This window comes from Neomonachus schauinslandi, chromosome 7, assembly GCF_002201575.2.
Source record: "Neomonachus schauinslandi chromosome 7, ASM220157v2, whole genome shotgun sequence".
Classification (NCBI taxonomy): Eukaryota; Metazoa; Chordata; class Mammalia; order Carnivora; family Phocidae; genus Neomonachus; species Neomonachus schauinslandi.
In genome coordinates, this window is record NC_058409.1 from 94,501,325 (window position 1) to 94,527,690 (window position 26,366).

Consider the following 26,366-nt stretch of genomic DNA (forward strand, 5'->3'; position numbering starts at 1 on the left):
GTCACCCAGTGTAAAGGGCATTAAGGAGCAGTGGGGGCTTGTAGAAAAATGAAAGTTTTGATAAGGCAGTTGTTAGCTCCAGTAGATATCTGCCATCCATAAAGATAGAACTAATGTTGCCTGGTTTTGCATTTTTTTCTAAAAGAGTCTTAAATCTAGACTCTGTGTAATATTTACTTATTTATAAATAATGGCCAAAAAATGTAATTTTAAAAAAGTGCAATCCAAATAAGGTAGGTCTTTGGGCTGCCAGTCTTTAGTTTCTACTCCAGACTTTCTATAGTGATCATTTAAAGAAGATTTTATTAAGAAGTAAAAGAGGGAGAGAGAATAAAAACCTTAAATCAGAGAATGGTGAGAGAGGAAGGGATTCTGAGCTAATCTACTCTAGTGGTTTTCATCTGCCTTTCCAGGATCCCTAGGGATTCTGCTGAGAGCCTGCAGTAGGTGAGAAGGACCTATCTAGAGCTGTCCCTTCCCAAAGTCCCTCTAACCAGAGCAACAGCACTCTTTTAATTTAATACAAAGACGTGGCCCAGGATACTTTCGAAAACAGCTAATTGGGACCATCCCCTCATCTGAGAGTTACCAAGTTACTTACTACCATTCCCCCATCGACATCTAATTGGCCCAGGGTTCAAGATTCCTTTACGTTTCAGAGTCAGATCAACTCTAATTTTCTGCCTAGAGATTTGGCTTGAGAGTCACTGAGAATTAACTGTCTACGAAAATTAGTGTTTCCCTTTCCATGGTATAGAACCGCTACTAGAAGGTGGTTGCCCAGCCAGGAATGATCACTCCCTGTTCCCAAGCCATCTAGGTCAGACCACATGTCCAGTTCCTGTCAACTGAGCGAAGCAGAAGTGATGTGTGTCATTTAAAATCCGGAGAGCTAGCAGCACCAGATCCAAGATGGCGGCCAGCAGGAGGCTGATGAAGGAGCGTGAAGAAATCCGCAAATGTGGAATGAAAAACTTCCGTAACATCCAGGTTGATGAAGCTAATTTATTGACTTGGCAAGGGCTTATTGTTCCTGACAACCCTCCATATGATAAGGGGGACTTCAGTATCGAAATCAACTTTCCGGCAGAGTACGCATTCAAACCACCGAAGATCACATTTAAAACAAAGATCACCCGAACATCGAACATCGATGAAAAGGGGCAGGTCTGTCTGCCAGTAATTAGTGCCGAAAACTGGAAGCCAGCAACCAAAACCGACCAAGTAATCCAGTCCCTCACAGCACTGGTGAACGACCCCCAGCCCTAAGCACTCACTTCGGGCTGACCTAGATGAAGAATACTCTAAGGACCGTAAAAAATTCTGTAAGAACGCTGAAGAGTTTACAAAGAAATACGGGGAGAAGCGACCTGTGGACTAAACTCTGCTGCGACCCATTCCAGCGAGTGTGCGCGGAGACCCCGAGCAACGCATTCAGACACCCCGCAAAGCAGGACTCCGGAAAATTGACACGTGCCGCCACCTGGCGTTTGTTTGTGGCAGTTACTAACTTTCTACAGTTTTCTTAATCAAAAGTGGTCTGGGTAACCTGTAAAGAAAGGATTAAAAATTTAAGATGTTCTAAAAAAAAATAAAAATAAAAAAATAAATAAAATCCAGAGAGCTGAAAAAGCAAACGATCCCCCTCCATGTTCTCTTTCCCTTGTGATGCAGGAGATCCGGCAATGACGGATTCAAGATGGGAGCACCACCAATGAAAGAAACCGTGTTCCCAGAGTCATCCCCTGGAGGAGATGAACCCAGTCATCAGCATTCCTGATTCCGGGCTTCACAGCAATAAAAAAAAATTAATTTTGATTGTGGCTGATCCTTTATATATATTTGAATTTCCTTGTCTCGTCATCCAGATTTAACCAAAATAATGCAGCCAATATTGAATTGTTTGAAGTTGTGCTTTATAGGAAACATACACAACTATGTGATTCAAAAGATAAAACAGTGACTTTCTGTTGGGAACTTGTTAATGAAAAGAAACTACTATTCAGTGAGAGCTATTTTGTAGGAGCAGGAAAATGATACAACCTGCTGAAGGACATGGTCAAGAAAAGCAGGAACTCGGACTCAGATTTTGACAGTTCCACAAAGCTCTCACAGCCCTACACTAATTTCTGTTGCAGTGTCATGAGTTGGTGACTAAGACTTTATTAAAATTCCTACCAGTCCAACATTAATAAAATTTAGCATCATTCTGATATGTCAGATATTAAATCTCTAATTATTTATATTATGAATTAAAAAAACCCAGCTTTGACTAATACAAGTATCTCCAAGTAAACATTTGGACATAAAGAACTACCTGGTCAATATGTAACATTATATTATATTCCAATAGGCACAATTTTATCCTTCAGTAACAAATGTTTTTATGAGATGTTTTCATACGTATGAGAAAAGAGATAATAGCAGAATCTTTAGCACAACTTTTAACAGGAAGGAAGATAATGATTACATAAGTTAGCATCAGAAAATTGTCAGACATCAAACCCCAATGCAACCCCAAATAAAAAAAGAGATATGCGGGCGCCTGGGTGGCTCAGTCAGTTAAGCGTCTGCCTTTGGCTCAGGTCATGATCCCAGGGTCCTGGGCTCGAGCCCCACATCAGGCTCCCTGCTCAGCGGGGAGCCTGCTTCTCCCCTTCCCGCTGCCCCTTCTTGTGTGCTTTCTCTCTTCAATAAATAGATTAAATCTTTAAAAAAAGAGAGATGCTAGTGTATAAATGTGTGTGTATATATATAATATGTACATATATAGTATATATGTATATATAGTAATGAAAATAAGAGAATTGAGAAATTAGAAAAGCAAAGTGATATACACATCCCCAAGAATAACAAGAATCATCTTTGATTCATCTCCAACTTCTGTTAAGATGCACAACCAGCTCACTCTCAAACTAAGAGTGATCATGCAACCCAGTGTAAGGGCTTTGGAATCAGACTAAATGAAGTTCAAATCCTCCAGCTTTGTCGCTCTGGGATCTGGGGTCATTTTCCCGGCTTCTCTAAACTTCTATTTCCTCATTTATAAAATAAGGAATATTTTAATCTGAACATCTATCTGTATTAAAAAATACAGACTAGGGGCGCCTGGGTGGCTCAGTCGTTAAGTGTCTGCCTTCGGCTCAGGTCATGGTCCCAGGGTCCTGGGATCGAGCCCCACATCGGGCTCCCTGCTCAGTGGGAAACCTGCTTCTCCCTCTCCCACTCCCCCTGCTTGTGTTCTTTCTCTCGCTGTATCTCTCTCTGTCAAATAAATAAATAAAATCTTAAAAAAAAAATACAGACTAATGTCCACATCCAAGGAAACTAAACCTAGACATTCAGGTGATGAACATAAACCCTTATAACAAAGTAGGTTACAACTAAACCAGTGCTACTTGGGACTGGAGCTGAGAGCAAATGAGCCGGAGAAATCCCTTGGGGAGGATAGAAATGTTCTGAAGTTGTATTGTGATGATGGGTGCACAGCTCTGTTAATTTACTAAAATTCACGCAACTGGACACGTGAAAGGGGAGCATTTGTGATTTGTAAATTATACCTTAATAAAGCTGTTAAAAAATTAAACCAGTTGCATGCAAGTATTTCTATGCATGTAGGTGAAAATTGCACCTGCAAAGCCCAGAAAACAACAATAGAGTCAACACTTGAGATTTACAGAATGTGGAAAGAACTATTTGAAGCTAATCTACTATTCTCATATGAATTGAAAGGAGGTAGGATCTCTGACAATGCAAAGAAACAGAGTTATTGTAACAGCATGACTTTTATTTTGATTCCATCACAAATGTTAGCGGCTAAAATATTCCTAGAATAATAGTTACTCATTAACTTTGCTTTGAAAATCATGAAGGCACAGCTCTCCTGGGAGTAAAACACCAAGCTAACCGTGAGGGTAAAAAGAATAGCCTTTCTAAGAATAAATCTATACCAGAATATTTTTCTATCTTGAGGTGTTTAAATCCTCTAGACTGAAAATAGTTTGATCAAATAGGCTGCACTGGGATCGTGCATTCTGTCTCAGTCCAGGAAGAAACAGCTGTCAGTCACATCTCTGTCCTCCTCCGCCAGTCCCCGGAGGACAATGTAAGCAAGCTGTCTCCGGGATAAGTGCTCCTCCGAGAATTGCCAGCTCGTCATGGCCTGCAGCTGAAAAGCAGCCATTCTGCTCACTTGGTCTATTAGCTCTTTGACTTCCTTCCTTCATGCACAAATATAAATATAATGCTTAAGTGAATGATTACTACTGTCCCCAAAGAAATTTCAATTAAACACTTGGAATCCCTAGGAATGGTACCTAGGGAGATTCCCCAAAAGAGCTGCAATTTGTTATGTATTATTAAGTCTGGCTTCGGATTGTAAATCTCCTGGTTTGGGTTTTTTTTTTTTTTTTTTCATGTTACTGGGGCTTCCAAAGAACCACTTCCCATATGATTTGAACAATTTTCCCCAAACTCTAAGCAGGACCAGCATAATTGAGTTATTCCTGAATAATAAACCCCCGGTCTGTTAAAAAGTTTAAAAGGCAGATGGGAAAATTTCTTTGTCTGCTACTAGAGTTTGGGATGAGGTAGCCTTTCCTCTCTTCTCAAATGTTCTCAAGAGGACATTAGGACATGTATGGTGAGTACTGCGGTGGATTCTTCCATGTAGCGCTCAGTGTTTCAATCTACCATAATCCTACAGCATCGTATGCATGGGAGCTGATGACTAGAATCTAAGCCCCACAAAGGGAGTATTTTGTCTAACTGACTTCTGTGTTTTTCAGCACCCACAACAGTGCTGGGTATATAGACTGAAGGTTTTCCATACGTAAATGTAAATGGATGGATGGATAGATGGATGGATCAAAGAAGGAAGGAAAGAAAGAAGGAAAGAAGGAAGGAAAGAAGGAAGGAAGGAAGGAAGGAAGGAAAGAAGGAAAGAAGGAAGGAAAGAAGGAAGGAAGGAAGGAAGGAAGGAAAGAAGGAAGGAAGGAAGGAAAGAAGGAAGGAAGGAAGGAAGGAAGGAATGATGGAAAGAAGGGAGGAAGGGAGGGAGGATGGACGGATGGGCAGACTTGGATAGAAGTCCCTTGACAACAGGACAGATCTTTCTGTTCCGCTTCTGACAAAATTCCATAAAACATTTCCTTGGGCCACATTTACTATTGTATTATTTTGGAAGAATCTATTTAAGAACCAGATATTTGGTAAAACTCACGTTATGCTATCTTTTATTGATTGTTTTTTTACTATGTTTTGTTCAGCTGAATTAAATGATCAGAGCTAATCAGAGAGAAGAAGAAAAAAAATTCCTTTTCAAAACAAAACAAAAACAAAAACAAAAATTCAATAGGGTCAGTGGATTGCCAAATAACATTCTCTCCTATGCTGAGATTCTATAATTCACCCTCTTTTGGTTTGTCCAAATTTAGTTTTTAAAGAAATCAGGAATATTAGCTCCTTTCCAGTACTGCGGCTTATATCAATTTTTAAAAGTAACATCAAAAAAAAGTTTAGAGGCCACTGAAAAACCTTATTTATTTCTACCAAAGGCAATGTCTGTATGAATCTCTCTCTTTAAGGATTCACTCTCATACTAAAGAAGCCATTTCAAATCTTTAGCAAATAATAATTAAAAAAAAAAACAATTGAAACTAAAGGTACACAAATTCTCTCATTTTAATTCCAGTTTTCTTTTAACTGCATATGTTCATGGTCTCCAAACCCAACGTAACTGATACATAAGTGATAAATGATTGAAGGTGAGTTGACACTTGGACTACACTTCTGTCCCCTAACAATGAAAGCTATGTGCTCCGGGGTCCTGGGCCGCAGGCTGAAGTGCACGTGCTTGCCCCTGAAGCCTAAATGGAGGGTGGGCCTGGGGAACACTGCCTTCTCCCGTAGTAGTGACTCCAGCACCTGAGACCCTGCAGGATGACTCTCTGCTCACCTTGTGGAACTCTCAGTGATGCCTGCTTTTGAGAAACTGACTCTAAAGCCATGAGAAACAGCTTTTAGGAACCGAGTCTCTGTGTCCTTTGTAAAATGCTGATCAGCAACATAGCAGGAAAATGCTGAAGAAAGCTGAAATTCGCTCTTCCCCTCAAAGGAGACATCATTTCCTGTCCTTCTGTCTCATGGCCTGGACAGCAGAGGGACAAAGGAGACTTGTAAAAGCCTGATCTCGGAAGCTCAGAATGGGCATCATTTACCCACTTCTCGTCTGCAATGCTCCTTTTCTGTCTGGTAGCTCAGGGATTGAGGATTGTTGTTCCAAGAAATTAAAGAACAGACATGGCATCTTAATCCTCTCCAAGTTTCTGCTGTGCCCTGCCTTCCATGACGTTTTTCCTCATCACCAATCCCAAGAATCAGCAAGAGGGAATAGGAAGGAATGAGAAACTGAGTTATGAGATCCAAAGTTCCTGGCCAATTGCCAGGAAGGGTAAAGGCAACACAATCATATTAATTGTTTCTTTAGGAAATCTTCAGTTTCATTTTTAGTGCCACTCAAAGGGATATATTCTTGGTGAATCATCAAAAGCTATATATTTTATTTTCCTTTAAATAAAGGAATAATTAATTAATAATAATGAATGTCCCCTTGTACATTTGAGTTCCAAGCTGAGATGAATTTCTTTTCAAAATTTCTTGATTCTACCCAGTAAGTCTTAAAGGCAAACATAGCAAATGTAATTCAGATGGTCATGCCCTCAGCCACCAAAATACCTTACCAAATGAGTTTCTTCTCTCTGCAATTACACACACATATATGTATAAGTTCTTGAAGTAATTGCTTTTTTTTTTTTTTTCTATTCTGGATAGAATCTGTATCCTGGGACACTTGAATTCTGGTTCTAGTTTTGCAGCTACCTAAATGGAAGAGTTTACATAAGCCATTTTACTCAATATTAAGATGATTCAGTTAAAGAATAGTTTTTAAGATTCCTTTCAGGTCTAAAATTAATAAATTTTATGATGACAGGAATTGTTATGATAAGTATTTTTTGCCTCAGTCATACTGCCTTCCCATGCCCTCTGCAACATGATATTTCTTACACAAAAGGCAGATCAGTGTAACTTAGGGTTTAAGAAAAATGAAACCAAAATATAATTATCTCAGACAATTAATTTAATTAATAATGATCATATGAAGGAACAAATTCCTTTTATTAATTCCTTTTTAAAAATTCAATAAATGCATTTAGTTATCAATTCTAGTTCGATTTCTGATATTTTCCTCATACCTGGGTAGAGTGGAGAAGAAAGCTACGCTCTCTTGAACCAGTCCAACAAAAAGTTGTGCAAAAGCACAACTTTGCTATAGTTAAATCAATCTGGTTCTAGAGGTCCTAGTAGGTAAAGGCAAACATCTGGAAACAAAATCTAAAATTTATAGAGTACATAAATGAGAATGAAACAAAATATGACATTTCCATATTGTGTGGGAGAAACATCAAGCTCGCAATGGCCAGCCAATATTAAAGCTAAATTAAAACAGAGAATTGAAGACATCAAATCATACCTAGATCTTGGTTTCTAATACTCTTCTCAAAGAAACAAGGAAACAAACCAAAAACTAGTCTCTTTGAAGAAATGACTGATTCTAAGACTGGAACAGAAAATATACAAAAGCCTGGAGTTACATTTGTAACTTCGGAAAGTGAGAAAGTGCTCAAAACAAAATAAAAACCCACAATGATCGGTGTATATCCCAGGGACCCAAAAGTCAACTAAAAAGAACTCCCAGTGGCCAAAATGGAACAATTTCGTCAGCAGAATAAATCAAGTAGTACTGGCTTATAACCCAAAGTATAAAATAAATACCCCCAAGTCTGTATTGATGTAAATGAAAAGTTGAATAAATAAATAAATACAAAGGACAACAACTCTTTCATGCAGAAGAATTTCAAATCATTTATGTGGATACTCTGCACTCAATGAAGTGGAATATAACTCCTCAATCCTGAAGTGTAAGTAACTTTCTTCTAAACACTTTAAAAGAAATTTGTGTGTAGTGATGACTTCTAAAAAATGCATTACAGAAAGGAAGATAAAAACAGCAACTTGACGGTGGAGAACTTTGAAAAACACTAACTCAGTAAAATGATGATCAGGGTTAATATCAATAGTGATAAGTCATGTTGATAGAATGTACTCTGGATATAAGATGATGAGAATGGCACTTTTACCTCGGTAGCCCTCCTTCAAAAAGACATTATAACACTCTGATCAGGAGAAAAATATCAGACAAATCCCAACTGAGGGCCATTCTATAAAACACCTGACCAAAACTCCCCAATACTGCCAAGGTCATCAAAAACAAGGAAAGTCTAAGAAACTGTCACACCCAAGAGAAGGTAAAGAAGATACAATGACTAGATGTGGTGTGGTATTTTTGCATAGGATCCTGGACCAGAAAAAGGACATTAGGGGAAAAATGGAGAAAATTTTAACTAAATATGAACTTTAGTTAATAACAATGTATCAGTATTGTTCCATTAATTGTAACAAATGTACCATACTATTGCAAGATGTTGATAATAGAGAAAATTGGGGTATACAGAAACTCTCTGTACTATCTTTGTAATAAATCTGTAAAATAAAACACTTTTTTTAAAATAAAAAAGTTTAAAATTTTTCATCCAAATGTGTTCTACAACTTTATCCCATCCAGAAAAAGAAAAAAAAAAAAGTGATAGAAAAGGGGAAATTTATCAGTCTTTAGGGAAATGAAGTCGAGAAACTATTTGGTGAAATATAAATTTTACTTTGTTTCTTCTTCTTCTTCTTCTTTTTTTTTTTTTTAAACCACATCTAACTTAGCCAAATTATGTCTCCTTACTTAGCCTCCAAACACAGGAGCCAACCTTTGGTTAACAATAAGAGATCTGCATGTCATCTTAAATAATAACACATAGACACACAATTACTCCTTCATGAAATTTAAGACAGAAGGTTTCTTCAATCACCCGAAATGAGAAGTACTTCATCAAAAATCATGTACTGCCTTCATATGAATCATTTAACAGCATAGGAATAACCAGATGACTGAAATGTTCACAGAAAAATTAAGAAACAATAACAAAAAATAAATTTTAAAAAAAGCTGTTAAATTTGTTCTTTGTTGAATAGTTGATTAGATGATAGATGATTCAGTTTAAACATATTAAATACATACACCTAGTGATATCCTGGCATTTTGGGGGAGGGGACCCTAAAAAATACTTCATCAGGAGCAACAGAAGAAAAATAATTTACCCTTAGGACAAGCCAATCACTAATAGTTAAAATATTGACCTAAAATAAAATAAAATCCTGTTTTCTAATTTTAAAACATAATGAGGGAAGGAAAAAATAAAGCACACAATTGAACTAGAACAACTCACAGGCGAGCTTGCCATGAACTGATCATGAGGAAACAGTACACACCTACCACTAATCTAAAGTTAGACCCAAACAGGAATAGCAGAGACCCAGGAAGCTCGCTGACAGGATCTTCAGGGATGGCCTCATACTGAATAAGAATCTATAGCATGTCAGCAGAACTGCCTCCATTCTGCAATCGGAGAGGGAAGGGAGGAGAGATGAGAAGTGACAGTTGAGCAAGTTCCCATTTCTACGTCCTTCTGACTTGTCTTTTTTGGAATTTTGTTGAAAAATTTTTTTTAAAAGCCTATACAGGCATATTTTAGGATATCAATCTTGACAGTATTTACTCACAATTTTTAGAGCACATAGTTTAATAATTTGTCAATATGGCTTATGCCATGGAAGCACCAACCCACCTTTTATATGCACCCAATAATTTTGATAGTGTCATTCTCAAAGTTTATATTCAATCAAACTTGATAAAAAATATATTATATGTTGTGGACTGAACTGTGTCCCCCACCCCCCCCAATTCATATGTTTAAGCCTGGACCCTTCATGTGCTTAAATTGGAGACAGGGTCTTGAAGGAGATGATTAAGGTTAATTGAGGTCATAAAGGTGTAGTCCTGGTCCAATAGAACTGGTGTCTTTAGACGAAGAGGAGGAGACACCAGTGGTCTCTCTCTGCCATGCAAAATACAGCAAGAAGGTAGCTGTTAGCAAGCTGGAAAAGCTCTTAACCAGAACCCAACTCTGCTGGAACCTTGATCATAGCTTCTGGTCTCCAGAGCACAAGAAAATAAATTGCTGTTGTTTAAGCTACACAATCTATGTTATTTTGTTATGGCAGCCCACGCTGATTAATATAGTATGCAGGCAACTCAGAGTGGCTCCTATACAATTGGGGTTCTCTTCCTTCAAGGTCTATGGTTAAGATTGTACTTCCCAAATCTCCCTTAAAAATAGGAAAAGCCACATGATATATTGTAGCCAATGAAATGTCAGCAAGGGTGGCATTTGTCAATTTCAGTGAGCGTCTTTAATAAGAAAGAGGGCATGATTCTCCATATGTTTTGTTTTTCCTGCCTCTGCAACCTGCAGTGTTCCAGATGGTCAGGTCTTTATCAGCTATATGTCTGAGTGAGGACAATGAGGAACAAAGACCCTAGTCAACCCACAATGGACAAACAGTGTGAGTTAGAAATAAACATGTGTTGTTTTATGTCCCTGAGACTTTCCACTGTTAAGGCTGATACAGCAAACTTAGTTCTGCAAGGAAAAAAAAAAAAAAAGGTAAAACAAAACAGTAAAGCAAGCAAACAAACAAATAGAAAACCCTTAGTCCTACAGGAGGGAAAAAGGAGAAGCAAACAAGAACAAACTTTGTAATGCTCTGCTGTAGCTCACAGAATAAGCACAGTTGGCATATATTAGAGATACAATACTAAATAAAAATGTATTAATCTTTGTGACGGTGTAGATGTTTTAACTACCAACAGATTTGGTAGTCTACTGAGAAAGCACAAAATTTCACTTTATGCTTTAACATTTTTATGAAAAATATCCAGATCCAAGATAATTTTGGAACAGCATTTCGATTTCATCTAGTCTTGTTTAACATTATTTGCAAAGTCTTTATTATTTATAAGGGTAAACAGAAGATTAATCTTGATTTGTGATAAAACATCCTAACACATACTGAGACTGACATTTCAAATTGGTCGTATTTTGTTGTGAACCTTTTATAACTCAACCTTTTATATTCCCAAGGCTAACACTTAGTTTCCTTCCTCATTGCCACTTTCTGATGTCACCCCACCATGGTGAAAAAACTCTCCACATTATTTTGTAACATTGATTCTTTACACAATGGGCATCCTCTGCGTTGAAGTTTTCATTGCCCCCATTCCCATATGGATGATGACTACTCATTCTCCAAGACTCACCCACATGTCAACTGCTCTGAAAAATCTTGGCCAAAATCTTTAGCAACAATTATCTCCTCCTTTAGATTCCCAAATCACTTTATGGCTACCTTTATTATGATACTTATTCCCCTTAATTATAATTTACCTGTTAATGTGTCTGTTCATTTTATTTTTGAATTCTAAGTGAGCTGAAAACATCTCTCACTGTATTATGTAGCTACAATATACTTGAATGATTGGGTGAAAGTGTCAAATTATAAATTGTTTCTGCCTGAAAATGTTGGGTACTTGACAAAGGATACTTATGTTCATAATGCTTAATTTTTTTTCTTAATCATCAAAGGGAAACAGGTTGTCAGCTTACTTGCTTTTATTTTTCCTGTCTCTATTCTGTTATACATGGTATTATAACACAAGGAAGTTTAGGGGTCCCTGGGTGGCACAGTAGGTTAAGTGTCTGACTCTTGGTTTCAGCTCAGGTCGTGATCTCAGGGCCTTGAGATCAAGCCCCACATCGAGCTCTGTGCTCAGCATGGAGTCTGCTTGAGATTCTGTCTCCCTCTCCCTCTGCCTGTCCCCCTGCTCTCTCTCTGTCTAAAATAAATGGATAAATCTTTTAAAAAAGTAACACAGGAAGTTTAGGTATACTAGCATTTGAGTTTGCTGGACTATGCTTTGTAATCACTGATTAGAAAGAATATAAGGGGCCCTTGGAAGTCTTTACAGTTCTGTCCCGATTTCCCTTTGCAAACTTCTGACATGTGATTTATATTCCTTAGGTAATAAAGGAGCTTTCCTCAACTTTCTTCACAGCCAGCCTACCGAACCTCTTCATTCTCCATCTCTACCACTCCTGTGGGCAAGAACAAAAGCAGAAAAAAAAAAAGCCAGGGACCAGAGATGCCTTTTCATGCTCTTAATCAAAGGCTAAACTTGGCACACACTCCAAGCAGCTCTCCCAAGTAGGGATGGTCCAGACCAGCTGGCTACCACAGCTAGAAAAACAGAGCAACTATAAATTACTGCACCTACTCTAGATGCTAGGTCCCCACCCTGACAAAAAAAAAAAAAAAAAAAAAAAAAGGAGAAACCAAAAGGATTGACATCAGATGAGAGCGTGGAGAGATTGCTGTGGGGGCAAATACATGTTTGCACATGTTCCGGTTTGGGAGCGGGGAGAAATGGCTTGAACACGCTTCAGGGGGCAGCGCTTCACAGAGGTTGGCATCAGTAAGACAGGGACGTACAAGCAAACTCCATCACTTGTGAATCTCAGGAAGTTACTTCACCTGATAAGCCTTCGTTTCTTCATTTATGAAGGTGAAGGGATTGTGATAGATTCCCGGTAATGTTGCTGAATTGATTCAGTGTGATACTGAACACAGAACATGGCACAGAGCTCATACCTCACTCCCATTGAGGCTTATATGTTATTTGGCTCCTTAGACAAATACATAGGATCTGAGCCTTTGCTGTCAATCACCATTGGCATGACACTAGCAACTAATAATAGTTTGACTAGTTTGCTGTGTTGTGATAATATGGGGGAAATAGCTGGGCTGGAATTTGGAAGAGGAGAATTTGAGGCATGGCTGAACCCCTACGCAGCTCTATTACCCTTAACAAACCATTCTTCTGGCTTCGGTGCCCTCATCTTTAAAGGGGTTAAAGCAATTGGTCTCATCTGTTGCACTAAGGCTTGAATCTCTGGGATAAACCAGACTTTCTTATGTTGTATGCAGAATGAAGCGGTAGGAGTGAGGGAGGTAGGAGGGAGTGGGCATGCTCATGAAACTGGTGACACAGAGCAGAGGTTGCTAGCCAACCAAGTTAAAATAGGCAAGCCCTGCTCACAGTAACCTGAAAGGCTCCAATGTGGCAACACCCATGAGCTGAATTTCTATTCAAGAATGGATTTTGTCACCTTTCTCTCCTGTTAGATTTAAAATCTCCCAGCCCTCCACAAATTCTGATTTCAAAAGGCAAATATGGCTTTGGTGACAATTGCAAAATGCTTGCAAATCAGAGCCTCAATTCAGTGTCTTTTTAAGATCCCAGCAGAGATCGCCACTGCAAATAACATGACCTGTAAACCAAAGACTGTAGGATAAGGGGAACCCTGACTGTTAAGATGAAACGTACCTATAGCATGTTAACAGAGAGTTATAGGTCTGAAAGAAATTATAAACACGATGGAAGAAAGGAATAAAAAAAAAAGAAGCAAAGAAGAAAAAGAAAGAAAAGGGAGGGAAGGAAAAGAAGGAGAGGAGGATGCATTATTGAAGGGGAATTCCTGGAATAGGAAGTGCGTTGCTTGTTTGGCCAAATCGAAAAAGTACCACTTAATTCCAATTTTCCGAGAAAGGGATGGGGTTCATGCATATGCTACTTAATAATTTTATACCATTAAATGCATCTGGACATCAATGATTTTATTTTCAAAAGACAGACTTTTAATATTAACATTGAAGGCATATTATAAAGTTCATCAAGTACCTTTAAGGAATTTTAAGAAAGCTCCACTGTCAGTTGAATCCAGATGGTGACCACGGGTCTGCTTAAGGTCAGTTGTTGTTTTAAGTTTGGGTAAGATCATGGGGCCAGAATTAGACTTCTTGGGCTAGAACTTAACTCCTTTTTTTTGTTTATTTATTTAATTTCAGTATAGTTAACATCCACTGTAATATTAATTTCAGTATTTAATAGAGTGACTCAACACTTTCATACATCACCCTGTGCTCATCACAGGTGTTCTCTTAATCCCCTTCACCTGTTTCAGTGATTCCCTCCCCCCCACCCCCACCACCTGTCTCCCCTTTGGTAACCACCAGTTTGTTCTTTATAGTTAAGAGTCTGTTTTTCTCTTTTTTTTCTTTGTTCATTTGATTTGTTCCTTAAATTTGACATATGAGTTAAATCATATGGTATTTGTCTTTCTCTGACTTATTTCACTTGGCATTATACCCTCTAGATCCATCCATGTTGTTGCAAATGGCAAGATTCCATTCTTTTCTATGTCTGAGTAATACTCCCTTGTATATATACACCACATCTTCTTTATCCATTCATCTGTAGATGGACGCTTGGGTTGCTTCCATATTTTGGTTATTGAAAATAATGCTGCAGTAAACATAGGGGTCTGTATATCTTTTCAAATTAGTGTTTTCATATTCTTTGGGTAAATACTCACTAGTAGAATTATTGGACAATATGGTAATTCTATTTTTAATTCTGAGGAACCTCCGTACTGTTTTCCATAGCCAACTCCATTCTTTTCTAACCATGTGAACTTTTGCAAACTACTTGCCCTATCTTCAGCTTAGTTTTCTTATTGCCAAATGGGGATAATTAAAACATTCTATATTACAGGTTTTAGTGAAGTAATACATAAAACAATTCATAAAAGCACTTAACATAGTAGGGACGTAGTATGTACTCAATAAATATAAGCTGTAATTATTAGCAGAGCTCTAATTCAGATATTTTTTAATGTTATGTATTTTGTTATAAAATATGTATATACATCAACTCATCAGCTGTAGATAAGGCAGACCGTACCACTGACTTAATGACTTTATTTTAACTAGATTGAAACTATTTTCTCCAACGCTGCTACCTTACACAGTGAAGCCAAGGAAACCACTGGATTATTAAGCCTTGAAGGTGTACCTTCACAAAGATTTTCTAAAGCTCCTTGATTTTTTTTAAATTTCTTTTTAAAGATTTTATTTATTTATTTGACAGAGACACACAGTGAGAGAGGGAACACAAGCAAGGGGAGTGGGAGAGGGAGAAGCAGGCTTCCCGGGGAGCAGAGAGCCCGATGCGGGGCTCGATCCCAGGACCCTGGGCTCATGACCTGAGCCGAAGGAAGTTGCTTAACGACTGAGCCACCCAGGTGCCCCTAAAGCTCCTTGATTTTTGAAGAGACCAAGCTTATTCCAGCCTTGCTCTTTAGAGTCTTACTTTTAAGGACATTATCTTCCCCACTGTGCAGTGGATCTACATCCCTGACCTTGGAGCAAAGGGGCAAGAATATTAAACATTTCCACACAACCACCAAATAGAAAGCAACAGACTCTCATCTCTCTCTAACCCCACTAGAAGCACTCCACCTACTTCCAGCACCACCCTGCAGCCCTAAAAGACTATGCCGTATATTAACCAGCTCAAAGACACAGAAAATAAGTGGTGATATTAATAACAACAACAACAGCCACCACTTAATATACACTGGGTAGTTCTTTAATACATTTATGTAAAGATTACCTCATTAAACAAGGTTCCAAGGTGATATGCCATTATTCCCACTTTATACACGGGGAAGTTAAGGCTAAGAAGAGAAGTAAACAGTTCTGGGGGTTCCACAGCTTGAAATTGAGGAAACCAGAGCCCTGAAGCCACTAGGATGTTCCCTCTCCCATTTTCTTGGATTTGCCTCAATAATCCATTAGGAATTCAGCCGAGTTTTCCTGTTCCCCAGGGAAGGCTTCCTCCAATTACATTTTCTCTCTTCATCCATTTTACTTATGGCCTCTATCACTGACACAAGGTTTCTTTTATCTTTGTTAATGATCTATTGCTTCCTTGTGGAGTTTCCATTGTGTGCACAATTGTTTCTGGAGTTTAAATTCACATCCATTTCTTCCTCAGCCTCACACTACCTTTTAAACAAACTCCTTACCTGGTTTTACATTTGTATTTGCACATCATTCAGAAGATGAATTTTCCTCCTCAATCTGGGACTAAGCCATAACGCCTATATGCAGGACCTTCTATTCCTGGCTTCCTTGATAATTGCATCTCTATAGAATATTATTATTTGACTGCAATATGTAGGACATGAAATATACAAGATAACTAACTGAATCAAAAACCCTGAAAGACTGTTCAGAGGTGTTCAATGCTTCCATTTTCAGCATTGAGCTAATTAGTTTTTTTGTGATTATTGTTTATGAACTCAACCCAGTACAGGCAAATAACATACTGCAGAGGATACTCCTGAAGTGACAGGTCACATGAAGCATCCTATGAAATGAATGCAAGCTACTCATGGGGATGAAACTGAGGCAAAGCCAAGCATCCAGTGCCAGAAAAAATGAATTCTCATCTCCTGACCCCCTTCCCGTCGATACAGAAGCCTCCGGTTCCCTTGTCACAAAGCTGTTCTCCAGGGAAAAAAGCCTGTTTCTGTTGAGGTGGGTGCAGCTACCAGCAAAGGAAGCCCTCACCATGATTCAAGGGCAGTTTAGACGCGCTAGAGGCAAAGGAAGCAATTTTGACAAAGAATAGCAAGAGCTATCTATACAAATGTAGAACAACAACATAAAAAGCATAAAAGGTATTGATAATTAATTTAAAATACCATAAGGAAACCATAGCTAAAGTGAGGGGGAAAACAGAGCCTCAACAAAGACGAATGAACCGCCGAGGCCATGAAAGCAAATGCCCCAACACTTTGGACTGCAATTGCAACGCCCCAATTTTTTCCTGTAATTATGGTTCTACTTATCCCATCTTAGATTCATAGAAAAAGTTGAGTGGATAGGGAATTATTTCATGCTGGGAATACAGAAATAAGTTTGAACAAATTGCCCATTTGTGATTATTTAAATAAAACATCATAATTGGAATATGTTGGTCGATAAAGGCATTTTTTTCCTTCTTTCTCTTTTGTATAAGAACAATACACTAAATGTTATCTTGATTTTTTTTTTTTTTTACTGCATTTCTGTAAATACAGTATTTAATGCCAGGTGCCCCCTCAATTTTACATTGTGATAGGCTACATAAAAGGAGGAGTAAATGCACTCCACGTTGTTTTCCACACCACTTGGGTTCCGACAAGTCATTAAGAACATTCTCTGCTTGGGTATTGTCTTCTATGATAATTACAGGCAGCTTGACACAGTGGTGCTCACATTTAACGGGTCTCACTTTTACCACATTTATTTCAACCACGGTTCCCTTGCTGGTTACTTTTACATCCACTGTTTTCAGAAACTCTTTAAAAATACATCTTTCAAATGGAAGAGGTTCTTCTTCTCTTTTACCCAAAACAAAATATACTCTCTTTTGCTCTCAACAAAGAAAAAGATAATTTTTGGTTATCTTATAAGGACAGAACTTTCTGTATTGAAACCGAATCCTTCTCAGGTGTGGCTATGGAAGTGCAGACTCCCCGTGTCATCACTCCTGCAGGCAGGGAGTGGTAATATTGGTCTTATTTTTTATGTACCATCTATCTATCTTTCGATCTTGAAAAAGTCCCTAGTTGACTGGACTTCAAAACTTTTAGATATACATTTTTGAAATAATTTATTTCAACTGGCATTCAGGTCGAATTGAAGGAGTTAGTTTTTCATAATATCCTTCATTATATAATAAATGCAAAGTATGATTTAAATGCCTATTGTGAGCAAAGTTTGGGTCTACACATTGGAGAAGACATGAAGAATGCAGTCTAATCCCTGCCCTCAAAATTAAGGGGGAGACACAGATAAAAACATATGAATGCCAAATTAAAAGTGCCAGAAAGATGCTGCGGACCCTAAAGTTACAGGAATGATGAGGAAACAGAAATGATGGTGGGTAGTGGAAACATGAACTGTTGCTGACCCCTTGTTCTCAGACTTAGGTAGGAGCATGAAAGAATTAAACCACAGAAGTCAGCTACTATTTTGTCTTGGATCTTGTTGGACAATACTTGGTGAGTGAATGTACTAGATGTCCATGATGCCCCATCTCTGCTTGAATCTCTCTTATGACAGGAAGACCACTCTGTCACAGCTCCACCTCTCTGCATTTGGAAAGTTCTTCCCTGTATGGAATTGGAACTATGAGTATTCTGCTTCTACCCCAGGGGCCACATGGGTTATGCCTATGTAGTCAAGAGCATGAGATCTGCAGTCAGAGAGACTGGGTTCAAATGTGGATCTTGAAGACAACTCTCTGGTGTTCTCTTTCCATGATGTTCTTTTATACCATCAGGTAACAATGTTTAGAGAGGTGACACACTCAAGATCATATGTCTGGTTGATGATAGAAATATAGTAAGAACTGAGATATCCTAAAAATCCAGTGACTTTGGGGTGCCTGGGTGGCTCAGTCCTTTAAGCATCTGCCTTCTGTTCAGGTCATGATCTCAGGGTCCTGGGATCAGGCCCCGCATCAGGCTCCCTGCTCAGTGGGGAGCCTGCTTCTCCGTCTCCCTCTGTGATCTCTCTCGCTCTCACTCTCTCTCAAATAAATAAATAAAATCTTAAAAAAAAATCCAGTGACTTTGTCATTATGAAACAATTCAGGAAAATTCCACGTATTTTAGCCAGGAAAATAACGTTTTTTGTTTTTTTTTTTTTTCCTATAATAAGTGGTATCACAGGATTTAAGGTAGACTTTCATATTCCAAATGACTAACTGACTCAAATGCTTTGTGAGAAATTGGGGCTATGAAAAACTAAACAAATTGTCTTAATGAGGAGGAAGCTCATTAAAACCAACAGTGATCTCTACTCTCAGTAAGAACCCATGATTTCCATCCTTCCATATTGCTTTTTCTTCTTTCCATTTCCATTTTCAAAACTGAAGTTTGAACATTTGACATATACTACATAGCTGGATTACTTTAGTAATTTCCTAATAGATTTTTACTAATTCCAAAGTCTACTCACTCCTACTTCCTCCTTCACACCATTCCTCAAACTATTAACATAAAACACAGGACAGAATTTGCCATGTTCCTTTTCTTGAACCCCAAATAGCTATAGGACCATGTCCAAGCCCTTTGACAAGCTATTTAAGATTCTTTCAAGGAGTCCCAAATCTACTTACCCATACTCTCACACTGAGAGGGGCTATTATTGCACAAAGTCAATAAACTCATATTCCTGATATTTCAAATGGTCAATAAACTTTAGCGATGATAAAATTTATCTGGAAAGGCACTTACTCCTTCTGCAACTATTGTCATTTGTTTATTCACTCAACCAATGTGCACTGATCATTATTACAGACAAAAGGCATATGGTAATGAAATAAAACAAAAAATCAAGAGACACCAGTCTCAATGAATTTCTCTTTTAGTGGGGAAACAAGCAAAAAAACTAAAAAAATAAAATAAAATATATACTTTGTTAGGTACTGAGAAATATTAAGGAGAAAAATAAAATAGAGATAAAGGATACAGTATATCAGAAAGAAAGGTTTGAAAATGTAGGTAGACAATCAGGGAAGATCTCAGTGCAAAGGTAATATTTGAGCCAAGAGCCAAAGAAAGTAAAAGACTGCTTCAAGTGTTTACCTATGGAATTCCATCTTGAAGGGATAGCAAAGGGAAATGAATAGCATGAGGTGGAGGCATTACTATGTTTTGAAATCAGGGAGGCCAGTGTGGCTAGTTTAGATTGAGAGGGGAGGACACTAGCAGGAAATTGATTCAGGGGCTCACATGGGAGAAGAACATTTAGGGGCTTGTAAATCATAGTGAGAATTTTACATATTTTATTGAATGATATGGAGGACTACTGGAAAGCTTTGAACAGGGAAATGAGACTGATTATTTTTTTAAACGGGATTACACTTGATGCTGAGACAAGGATAACTCCAAGTTTTTAGCTTAAACATTGTAAGAAGGAAAATACAACATCCCATTATATCCAGTGACTGTATTTGTAAAACCTTGGGTTGTATCCATTTTTATCCATCTACACTCTCACTAGCTTAGCCTAAACCACCATCATTTTTTATCTAATTTAAAACAGTATCATCATAAATGGTTTTCCATCATTAGCTCTTGTCCCCACTTAATCAATTCATTTTGCAGAAATTAGGATGATCAGTTAAATATATGAGGCCCTGCAAAGGCTAAGCTACTGATTTAGAATATAACTTAACTCTTTATGGCCTGAAATGCCTTACCCTATTTCGCCATGTTCTCCCTTTCTAGTATCATCTCTCTGGCATTCCTACATATTCTGGAACTCTTTCTCATCTCTAGACCTTTACGTAGTTGTCCCCCTACCTAGAGGTTGCCTTTCCTCCTAGTCTTTTGAAATGGTAGTGCCTTCACTTCCTTCTCATTTCAGATAGCTCCTCAGGGAGGCTTTTCTGAACATGCTATCTAAAGTCTGTCCCTCCCTATTCTTTTATTATACACCATTCATTCATTCATTGATTTAACTGATATTTATTAAGTGCCTATGTACCAGATACTGTCCTAAGCACTATTCTTTTCTCATTGCATTTATTCTAATTTGTGACTATATTTCATATTTAATTCCTACCTTCCCAACTGGACCCCAAAGTCCTTAAGTGTAAGAGCTATGTGTGTTTTGTTCACCACTGCATTTTTTTTTTCTGATACGTGATAGGTAATCAAAAAATATTCGTAGAATACATGAATAATGTTATTTAGAATTTGTTGGTTTCTCCTTTAGGCTTCTATAGTAGAAATTATTTCATTAAAATTTCATATCACAGGTAATTATCAATAGCTCTTTCTTCAATAGCATGTACTTAATCTGAGACAGAAACTATTACTTTATCATTACTGTATCTTTCAAAAAGACTAGCTTAGTAGTTTCATAAGTATAAACACTTCTTGAATTGAAATGATGACTGGGTAGAACTTTGAGGTTTTCCCCAGTATCTCAACTGAATGTGTCTTGGGAGACTTGACTTTATTCCATTTTAAAACGATATATATAAAATTACGAAGATTCTTGGTCAGTTCCAGAAGTATAATAACAAAGTAGATGCACTTTCCATGTTTCAAATCTAAGGGCTTTCCATTATAATTTCAAAAACTACAGAACCTGTAGAAGCCTACAGAATATGTTCTGCTTTCTTCACCAAATTCATCTTGTGGCACGATTTTCCTCCCTCATTCATGAAGGCCCAGCTACATTGGCCTTTCTCTTGTCCTGAACTGAGTACCTTCCCTCCTCAGGTTGGTATACTGACCATTCCTCTACCCAGAATGCTCTTTGGCCCTATCCCCACAGCGCAGGCTTCTGTTCCTCATCCTCCAGGTTCCAATTCAAATGTCACCTTTTAGAGAGGTCTTTGCAGAAAGCTCTGTGTAAAGAGTCCTTTCCTTCCTCCTCCCCAAAGTGCTCTATAAGATCTCTATTTCTTTTTTTTCCCCTTAACACCACTAACTGAAATTATTTTATTTATTTACTTACAAAGTCATGGTTGATGTCCTTACCATAGAATATAAGTTTAATGCAGCACAAATCTTGGTTTGTTCACTATTAAGATCTTCTGTGCCTAGAACAATGTCTGGCGTATAGTTGAATGGGCATAACAAATATTTTTGAGATGAATGAATTAATGCATACATAATAAAAATACTCCACTAGCATTATTACAAATAGCCAATGTACAACTCTTGTGTGTAAGCCAAAATCTACAAGATGAAATTAAGAATAGAAAAGTAGAACAATTCTCAACTCTAACCTGGAAGTCATATAAGTCCCCTTGTATGGGATGTTATTCAAGGAAGAAAGGAGGCTTCCTGGGGTGAAGGGTGATAGACCCTAATATGGGCAATTAGTTACTAGATTTGCAGAATTGAGCTTTTCTCCTCTATGGGTCTCTAGGAACCAGCACATTTCCTGGCTCAAAGGAAATCTACAATAGATGCTCGTTGAATTGATCTGAAATTAGAACAAAAACCTGCAGTAGGACATTTGCTGCTATAAACTCCAGCATCACTCAAACTATATTTAAACCGTGTTTACTTATTTATAAGTATCATTTAAATAGATGAATATAAATTCTTGTCAGCTAATTTCCAGTGATTTACTGAAATGCTCTATTTAAAAATGTCAAGTGGCCATTAGCAGTAAACCTCCAAGAATTTATCTGCCATAATATTCCTACTTAAAGATTGTCATTGCGTTATTTCATTTTTATTGGTTTATTTTTAAAAATCTTTCTGAAACTGTTGAAAGTTCCTAATAGCAATTCATTCTCAATTTAAGGTGATTAAAATACATAGAGCAGGAATGGGAGGGAAACCCTCTACAGAGTTACTAAACATCACTATACCTAATTGCCAGCAGGGGCTGCTAGAGCCTGGCATGAGCTTAAATAATGGTGAAAGGTGCAGTTTTTGAAATTTGACATTTTACGCCAAATTAGGCCAAATTCAGTCCATCTCGACCCTTCTGGAGAGCTAGAGAGAAGTTACTTGGCATCTTACTAAGTTCATCCTGTTTCCTTTATCTGAAAACTTATTTCAATCATCTTTCTTAAGATCAATTTACCTTGTCATACCTATATGATTAATATCTTAAGGCACTACAAATAAAATGAAAACCACTTACAGTCATATTTACTTATATTTCATATTTATTTAAATAATATCTTCCTTGGTTCTACCCAAATACAGTGTGGGTCAAATAACTGTTAATTCTCCCATTTCTGTCTTTCTGTATGTGGCAGATAAAGAAGGATGAAATGCCGTACGCTCCCATATCTGCAGTTGAGAGTTTTATGATCAAATTAGAGTTCTCCTTGGAGAATCTCATGTCCGTGATTATGAGCTCAAAATGCACAGGTTAGAATATTTAGAAAAAAATAGCTACCCTTCTTTAAGTGGAGACTTAATTGGCAAAGAAGAATCCACTTGTTTCTGAGGAGTACAAATTGTGAAATAGAAAGCAATCGCATAGCTCTGGGTGCCCTGCTGTTTGTAAATGCTAAACACCAACAACAGTGTGCTTCTCTTCTAGAGCGCATACACCTGTATCTCTCACAAATGAGGTGTTTAACTGAGCTGTGGATGGAAGCTACGATGGCTCATATAACGGCTAACACTGATTGAGTGCCTACCACGGACCAGTCACTGTATTTAGTACTTCCCATAATCTATCTCTCCTCTCCACAACAACACTTCAAGGTAAATATTATCATCATTTCACCATGAAAAAACCCAGGGCTTACAGCTGGGTGACTAACTTACTCGAGGTCACAATCTAATAGGATCACAGCTAAGAAGAATTCAAACTCAGATCTTTCCGACCATTACACCAAAGGTTCTCTAACTTGGTCTTGTAGCAGAATAGTCATATGGGCCTGTTAAGACCCAGATCACTGGGCCCCATTTCCACAGTTTCTGATCAGTTGATCTTGGGTGGGGCCTGATGATTTGCATTTCTCTCAAGTTCAGAGCTAATGACTTCGCTGGTCCCAGATCACACTTGGACAACTATTGTCCTACATCGTATCATGTTCTTGGTTAGAATGTAAAACCTTGTAGTAAGACCAACTGAATACTGGTCTTACTCCAGGAGTTTTATATATACTTCCATGAAATTTAAGATACATCAATATAACATATATCAAAATATTTATAGGTATTATCTCTGGAATTTCAGCTTTTGTTATACTCTTCTAAATTGTTTGACTTTTAAAAATTGAGCACATATAATTTTTAATTTCAGCAAATAGAAAGCTGATTGCATTTAGGAAAAAATAAAACAAAAAACCTCCCAAGTGTGACATTTACAGAGGTGTGAACATCTCAGCACCTTTCCTAGGGAGGAGAATACATACACACATGTTATATACATATATATGCAATACATGTGTGTGTGCATGCACACACACACCCTTATCTACAAAAAAAAAAAAGATAAAAGCTCAGTTTTCAGCCCAACGTCCCCAGTAAATTCACTGTTTCAAATCTTCTTTTCTTTATCTGTACATTGAAAAGATTGGGCTAGAATCATACATCTCATAGTTAGAGGACTTTTAAAAGACTAGATAGTCTCAAAGTTCAGTCCAGTTCTATACAGTGTACTAATGTAAATCCTCCTCTCAGGGTTTGAAGGAGAAAAAGGCCAAATATCAGGTACTTTTCTATGTGAGGGTCATTTAGATGAGACCAGAACAAACTGAAGGGTGTTCAACAAGGTGCTTATAGTTTCAGGGCCACTCGATCAAAATGCCCCCACTACAGTTTTGCATTTTTAAATGATATCATATTACATAATGATAGCACATGACCATTTCCATTCTGCAAATTATGCCAGCTAAAGGAAATACCCTGGTATTTATGAGACGCTTAGTGCCTCTGTCACCATGGCCTTATGGCCTAAATCAAAGTGATCAGAGCTATTAAAATGATTTCCCTATTTGGCTGAATTTTAAAGACTATAGTTTTGAAGTCAGTGGCAGATGACCTACTAATGGTATTTAATGGTTCTCTCAACAAATTGTGAAGTACCTTGAATGACCCACTAGTTAAGTACATAAAAGGCAAATTCCAGCTTGAACCATCGAATCCTTCATCCCATCCTGTTTTTCTTTTGGGCAACAGTGCTTTATTTTCCACCTTCAAAGAGGAATGGGGAGAGTAACATAGGGAGTGAAAGGGGAATTAAAATTTCTTGAGAACCGGCCTAAACATTTGATATGAACCATGGTATTTGATCTTCACAACACTACAGAAGAAGAAAATTTTAATCTTCATTTTGCAAATGAGGGAAAGGTAAAGAAAATTTGCATAACTGAGGTCACTTAGCCAGGGAGTAAGGCAGTGAAATTCGAATGGGATCTCTCTTCTTCTAGAGCCCAAGTGTTTTCATGATGTTTCCCAGAAAGAGAAAAATGCTGACATTCCCTCTCCATGATGTAGATGGCTAAAAGGGACAAGAGGAGATCCGAGTCTGCTGAGGCTGAGATATAACACACCATAGGCCCTTTAGAGATGCTCTTTGTTGGGGGGGGGGTGTTTATTTGTTTTTCATAAATATTTTTCAGCACTTGAATGAATGAGCATCATAAACAAGTAAATCAAAGAGAGTCAAGAAGACATAAAAGTGAAGGCAAGAGATTCAATGTCCAGGCTGACTTTAAGGGGAAAGAAACCAATAAATGCCACCTGGAGCTGAAATACGAGGAAAGCATAACACAAAGAAGGCATGGATAACAGAATAACTTGGTCATCCCAGACTTAGCTGCCTTTATTCCCTTCTACCTTAGCAAACAACCTAATCATTGGCCTAGAAACAAGGAGCAAGCAGTTGGCAGAGGAACCAAAGTCAAGGAAAGTTAGAGCAGACAAATTCCTGGCAAAGAATCTTCTCACCCCAGGAGCTGTGATAAATCCTGAAAGGCTCATGTCGGCAAAAGGGGAAAAAAAAAAGTCCCCACTCCACATAACATTAACTTCAGTATAACTTCTGGGTGATCCCTTCCTGTCAGCTTCCAGATAGAAAACAGGAAAAAGCAGGCTGGAGAGAGAGAAACTTTAAGAATGACACACATTTCCTTTCCCATGCTGGTGCGAATGCCCCCAAAATGCCCTATTGTTTTTTCTTTGCCTGTTTTGATGCATTAGCCAAATAAATGAGTTTGCATTTTACTCCTGGATTACATTTTTTTTTTCATTTTGTGAATATGGATCACTGCTAGAATTGTCATATAATCTCTAGTAAAGAGCATCAGTTTTTAAAAATAAGTCTTTTTGACTTACATAGCAACTTTCTAGTTCCTTCTTGCTTGAAAATGGAGAATTTATTTCAGGGGCCCTAAATAATGAGAGAGGAGGAGCTATTTATCCTAAGCAAGTGAGTTAAAAGAGTAAAACAGGGAATCAGGATTGCAGATGTGTTCCAGATGTCTTTTTGTCAATAGAGGAAGAGGTCCCTCTAAAAGTAAAAGGGATACTTGAAAATGAAGGTCTGAACCACCCCAAAAAGAGGCTGTTCCTATAGGGCTACACCCTGAATGATCTGCTTCCATGTCCACCGAAAGATACAGCAAGAACTGCGATGTGCTTTTTTTTTTTTTTTTTAAAGATTTTATTTATTTATTTGAGACAGAGAGAATGAGAGAGACAGAGAGCACATGAGAGGGGGGAGGGTCCGAGGGAGAAGCAGGCTCCCCGCCGAGCAGGGAGCCCGATGCGGGACTCGATCCCGGGACTCCAGGATCATGACCTGAGCTGAAGGCAGTCGCTTAACCAACTGAGCCACCCAGGCGCCCTGCGATGTGCTTTAAGACAGGATTCATCTGTATATTTAAGAATCTATTTATTCAGGTTTTT

At 38.0% G+C, this 26,366-nt stretch overlaps 1 protein-coding gene and 1 pseudogene across 2 annotated transcripts in view; one reads left to right on the forward strand and one right to left on the reverse strand.

Moving 5' to 3' along the window:
• Positions 1-26,366, reverse strand: part of TENM2 (teneurin transmembrane protein 2) — a 923,271-nt gene that overhangs the window by 867,016 nt on the left and 29,889 nt on the right. The window lies entirely within an intron of this gene.
• On the forward strand, positions 913-1,381 carry LOC110590381 (annotated as a pseudogene).